Source organism: Aphis gossypii, chromosome X (genome assembly GCF_020184175.1).
Source record: "Aphis gossypii isolate Hap1 chromosome X, ASM2018417v2, whole genome shotgun sequence".
In the NCBI taxonomy this organism is placed as follows: domain Eukaryota; kingdom Metazoa; phylum Arthropoda; class Insecta; order Hemiptera; family Aphididae; genus Aphis; species Aphis gossypii.
This window is the reverse complement of record NC_065533.1, coordinates 62,042,220-62,049,067: the sequence shown is the minus strand read 5'-3', so window position 1 is coordinate 62,049,067 and position 6,848 is coordinate 62,042,220. Positions and strand designations below refer to the sequence as shown.

Sequence of the window (6,848 nt, the reverse complement as noted above, 5' to 3'; positions counted from 1 at the left end):
AACGTAGTTCAAAATGGTATTCTTAGTCATATATTACTGTTAGAAAATTTCCATCAACCCTAAATCCAACGAAAGTTACGATATTTTGGATCGTCACGATATAGATTCTTTCAAAGCAATTTAAAAAATGTCTTGTCACCTGAACTAATATATGCTGTCTCCGTCTTACAAACGTATAACATACCCTCAAATTTTCGTTCAGTAAAACCCAATTTTGAGTGTTTACCTTGAATACGTATATTAGAGTGTAATAACTAATAGACTACCATCTAAAGGTAAGAACATCTGTATTATATCGTCAGATTTTTACGATACTATATTTTTAAGTGAATTATGATATAGTTTTTGCGTTTTAATATTGTCAAGGCTGGGCATTAACGAATAAAAAGTAAAAATTAAGTTAAAATGTTAAATTAATTGCCTAACTCGTTTCTTTTTTTTTTTAAATTAACTTTTAACTTAATAAGTTACTTCTTGAAAAAGATTAACGTGGTAACTTCAAGTTAATTTTATTCAAAAATATTTAAAGTAAGTTAATTTTAGTCCAAACAATAATGCAAGTTTTTGAAAAGTAGGTTTTTTTGGTAAATAGTTTATACTTTGATGTATCATTTTAAATATTTCCAGTGATTTTCTTGTGTATAAAGAAAAACTATCTAATAAACATTATTGTGTCTGGATTTTTTTATTTTAAAAATTAGAACATTTTAACTTTAAATTAAGTTGGTTTACTTTTTTTTCATGGTTATCGAAAAAAATATGAGTAACTTTTAACTTAACTTTATTATTTTAAAATAATTTAACTTAACGAGTTAAAGAAAAATCGTTAACCTGCCTAGCCTTGAATATTGTACATACCTATAACTAGATATAGGATGTTAAAAACCTAAAAATGGATCAATAATGATCCCGAAAAAATACCTTAATGCCCTAAAAAATATAAAAAATAACCTAATGGCACTTCAGTAATATGATTAGTAGAGAGTGTTTCGAGTCGATCCATGGGATCAGTTGCCCATTTTCTGCATTTTCTTTTATATCTTACTTATGGCCGCATATAACATTATTAGAACTCAACACTAATATGAGAAACGAGAGTTTTATGAAAATAATTATTAAACATTTTGCATGACACAGAGGTTTTCAGTCACCGCCAGCAGGCTTGTTTATCATTACAAAAGATGTTTATTTCACGGCTATAGACATATAATAGGTATATAATATATATACATAATATACACATTTATTATGTCATTATTTAAAAATAAACGTTCACTGATGATAAATAATTATCAGTTATCACAATAATAATTATAATATATAGATATATTACTTGAAAATAAGACGTGGAATACTAATATCAGTTTAAAAATCTTTAGTTATATTCAGTAATAATATCTAAATACAAGGGTTTTTCATAATCACCCGACGCCGCCTTGCAAATCTATTTGACATTTCTGTAGTGTATAGTTTATTCGCCGTGTCTCTATGCCCGGCCATGTTCGGTAAGATAAGGAACTCCTGACCATGATCGGTACGATAAGGAACTCCCGAGTTCCCGATCAGAGTCAACAACTTCATTTTCTAAGTTCTAACATTATTATTGTGTTTATTTGCTCTTAGTATGATATAATATTATAGACTACAGTAAACAGTAAACATCATATGACGAATTAACATCATAGTATACTTAATATTATAATTTAGGTTATAGTATTATATAAGTTTTATATAATATGTATTGAACGAATTGAATTGGTATTTCGTGGTTATTATAGGCAACTGCATGTCTACAGAAAATATGACGTATAGGTAAAGTTGGTACGTAAGTAAGATTTATCATTATTGTATATTTTATTACTTTATATTTGTACAACCTGTATAAAACCAATACGAACCTGTGGGTTTTGATTTTATATTAAATCCAACACAAGTAGCATCGTACCATACTAGGCAAGAATCACACAAAACACACTCAGATCCAATGTCATGGTTACAACCCGGGCATATCCATGTCATATTTTTTTTTTGGCTTTTATTACATTTAATATTGCTTTCCATGCATCTTTAGTGCAGTAAGGTCTTATGGTATGGATATCAACGTCTTCTTCCATAATACCGTTGCAAATAGTTTCATGGCGGCACTCAATATACTTCTCCTATATGATATATTTGTCTTTTCTTACTTGATCGACCACTTTTTTTTTCGGTAAGCCATTCCATTATAATTTTTTCTTTAATTTTATAAGGTTTTTAAGCAAATGCAATAGGTTTACTGACGGCTCGTTTTTTAGGAAGACCTATTGATGTTAATGCAGCTCCCTTTGGTCTTCAGGGACATTTTACTTCTTTCGGCAATTTGACATCCGATAGTACAATATCACATCCAGTTTCCAAGGATGGTGTAGCATCAATTTCCACGGCCTGATCCATAACACATACAGTTTTGCCAGTTTTAATGTCATTAACATTCTCTGAAGGTATACAATTTTAATTTTTTATTAATAATAATTGTACTAATTATTTGTAGATAGTTACCTGCGGAGTTGTCCAGTCGAATTTCTTCTATCAAAAAATCTTTGTTTTTGCTCCAAAGATTAACTATTTGTTGTAGCTGACATATTCTTTTTTCGAAATTGAATTGAGAAACTCCTAACAAAAGTTTTGCCAATTTTGGTGTCTGAATGGATGCTTTTCTGTACTTCTCAGGTGCTTTCAACATTTTTTGACCTTTTTTTGGACGTTGAATTTCAATTTCTATGTTTGAATCGGTCTGTTCAGGAGGATTATTTAGTATTTTTTGACTTTTATGTAATAATTCCTCGTCCACCTTACATCGCACAGATTTTCAACAAATATGGGGTTATTTGTTACTTTCTTTTTATTAATGATGTGCCTGCGTGGTAACCTCATTAACTTGTAAAAACTATAGGAACATGAATCAATTGTTGTATTTTTTAGAACCTCTTTCATTGGGCAAAATCTATTTTTTTTATAAAACTAAAAGCATACGGAGTAAGAAGTTTGCAATATTTTTCTTCATCTAGGTATTGAAATATTGTTGTTGGTCTTTTTTGAATAACCTTCATTGCACAGTGATCCCGTTCTGACCGAATACATTTTAAAATAATAAAAAGTTTTTTAAAAAAACTCTGGCAGATTAGAGTACACTGGAATTACTGATTTAAGTTTTGAATTAAAACTTTCTAGTCTATTATTAGTAGAATTTAAAAAGTTTCCAGACTCACTAGTTAGACCAGTTACCCATTGTTCCCGAATATTGTGCCAATTTTTATTGAAATAGGTTACTACTTGATGAGGAGTTAATTCAGAGTTAATAAAATCTGTATATATCTGCATGTATTCTGTTCAATTTTACAGTAGCATAGTTTTTCAAATATGTGCTTAGACATGTCTCGTTGATTGGGTGTGATTCCCAATTTGTCACATGTTATTTCCCTGTTGAACGTCCGCAGTGTATGAAATAAACATATTACCAAATTTTATTCAGGAAACAGACTTTTTAGGACAGTCCGCTCCTTCATGTCCTTGTCAGTGATAAACACTCGTGTTTATACTGGCGGGATTAAGTTCTTTAAATTTTTTGAAAAACCATGCTAGTGTCTCCTTTTCTTCATTGACCAATAGGCCAAGAGCTGCTACTTCACTCTGGCCATTACCGTCTTCAACTAGCAGAACATACAACGGGATTTTCAAATCTACTAATTTATATGTTGCATCAGCACAAACCATCTAAATATAAATATAAGAAATATAAAAATTAATGATATAGATTGTATTTATCGTAAAATTTACTTCAGGAAAATGTTCAAATTCTATTTTCATTCTAGAATCTTGAAGGAACATTCCCAATAAAGTCCCATCATTATGCACTAGCAGTTCAATCGTACATTTATACATATCTATGCTATAATAAGAAAGCATTTTACAAAATTCGCATATAAAAGTGGTGCTTTCACAAGGTTTTTGAGAATCTAAACGGTCAATGAAAATGTCTAAGTTTTTAACACCGTCAAACCGAATATTAAATAACAAATTAATCAAAATTCGAATCATATTATATAGAATTGGCATTTTTAACGGGCAACGAAGTGCACTGCGTCAGCTAGAATACCGATGATTACTAATGAATACCCGTTCGAATTTAAACGAGTCCAATTACCTATAAAGCTTTGTTTTGCTATGTCTATCAATAAGGCACAGGGACGGACACTGAAGGTTGCAGGTCTTGACATCACGAATCCCTGTTTTACCCACGAACAATTTTATGTTGCTTGCTCCTGTGTCAGTTCGGCAAAAAATCTATATGTGTATGAGCCTCACCAAAGAACAAAAAATATTGTTTACAAAGAAGTATTATAACCTTAATAGAAATATGTACAGAGGTCAGAGATAATATATAAATTAATAAATAAAAAAGGTACAGTATAAGAAAATAGTAGTTTTTTCATCCTCGTTTTTTTTTTATATAAAATAGTTGAATACCTCCCGGACGAAGCCGGGTAAACAAGCTAGTATAATATCACGTTAACTGCCACCTACTTTTTTCGTACATTGCCCGGAAGGCCATGTGTACCGTAAAATGGGGTGAATAGGAACGGTTTTAACGATTTTTTTAAGGTTATGCACACAATTTTTATAGTTTTCATATTCTGAAAACAGTTTTAGAAAACCAACACACACATGAATATATTTAGAACTATTAATAAAATGTAAGTTCAATATTTATTTTTATATATTTTCCCTAAAACGTGTTCCTATTGACCCAGCATTGGGATCAGCGTGGGGGATACGTTAAAAATGATTAATATTCCTTTTATAAATTACGAAGAGTGAATAGGAACTTAATTTTTATTTTTAAAAAAAAACTTATGAACATAAAACAATATGACAGGTGTTATAATAAAATAAAAACAAAATATAAAATGGTCATTCCCTTGACAAATCAGTCTTAATTTTAATTCCAGATTGAAAAGTTATTCTATTAACAGTACATAAAATAACAAAATATAAAACTATTAATTATAGTATAAAATAAAAACAAAATATAATAGTCATACCTTTGACAAATCAGTCTTGATTTTAATTCGGATTTTAAAACTTATTTTAATAAGAACATATTAATTTTTAGGGTAGGTAACAAAATATAAAACATTTAATAAAAAAAATTCAAAACTTAATACTTTTATCATTCGTTATAATCAACCATAAACTTCATGTCACCCCTTCTTTGAAGTTGCGGATGCTTTACGGTGCCTATAATGTGTTCAAATTCTAGCCAATATAGGTCTTCTTTTTCAGGAAATGTAAAAATCTTTCCAGAATCTATTTTTTATTAAGTGTTTACCTATATTAGCTTTTCTAAATTTATTGTGTCTATGTAACACAGTAATGGGAATATTATGTTTATCAGAACACTTACGATATGTCAGTCCGGCATCGATGTTACCTAATGCAGCGTCAATTTGTTCCGATGTATACTTGGCTAATGGCTTTTTACGTACAGTTCTAATATATATTCGTGGCATTTTGATAAATTGTAAAATCAAAACATAAAGTAATGTGTGTTCCTATTCACCCCAATTCATACTAAAAATGAAGTTAACATGTGTTGGATAACAATAAGTACCAAAAAAAAATTTTTTATTCGTTTTAAATTTTGCAAATCTATATTAATATATCATAACTATACAAATAATGTGTTTTCAAGTACTTACATTGAATGTGTAAATGAAAATCTGATAACGTTTTTCATAAAAACAAAAATGATGTATATAAACTACATATATTTTTAATACACTTATTTAGGCGGTACAAAATATAAAATAGAGGTCTAAAATGGGCATAGCAGTTTTCAACTAAAAATGTACCCATCCCTTTTCGGCCGATTCACTTTTCGACAAAATTCAAAAAGGACCGATTCCCTTTTCGGCCAAAACAAAAATTTATATAATAATATAATATGTAAAAAAATAAAGTAATTGCTGCTATATAATTTTTATAAGTTGCATAAAATGTTGTAAAATAATATATAGATAATTTTTTAATATTAACACATTAACATTATTTTTATGTAAATATGCCACAATATATGTACAATATTATATAAAAACTTTAAAAAATAGTATAAAATTTAATTTTAGGTTCTTAAATTTATCATAAAATTGCATCTGGAGAATTATTATTCGTAAAAATACAATTCTTGACGAAATTATTTACAAAAACGATATTAATAATACACACACAATAAAAATTTTCACTATTGTTACATATATTAAAGTTTTGAAAATTTTGCAAATCAAATTCAAATTTCTTGATACTATTCATTCCAAATATTTGAAATAATAGTATCTTGTATCTTTTGACGAAATTATTATTATCATTATTATATCCAATTATAATAACTATATTATTTTATGGAATCTATAACAACCCTATATGAAAATAAATTATTCGTTTTTCGTGAGCCAACATTGAACATATACTTGTAGAGCCGAACCTCTCTTTTAAATATACAATTTTAAAAATCGTCTACAAAGTGTACAATGTATAATGCATATCCTCGGGTATTATAACAGTGGCACAGTTAGCACAGGAATGGAATGAAAAAAATTAAAGAACTATAATACCTACATCATACAAAAAATTAAAATGATAAAATAATAACATAATATAATAATAATTTAGGATTAAGAGGTAACATAAATTATAAAAAAAAATCTACACAAATTAATTTCAAATCTACCACCTGCCCGAATAGTACGATAGGAATCGTAGCACAATCTAAATATAATTTTCATATGATTACGCTTATAGACATTAGACAG

General features: G+C 28.4%; 1 pseudogene; it reads right to left on the bottom strand.

The window, feature by feature from the left end:
* Positions 1 to 3,323: 3,323 nt before the first annotated feature.
* LOC126552612 (uncharacterized) lies at positions 3,324 to 3,921 on the bottom strand (annotated as a pseudogene).
* Between the last annotated feature and the right edge of the window lie 2,927 nt (positions 3,922 to 6,848).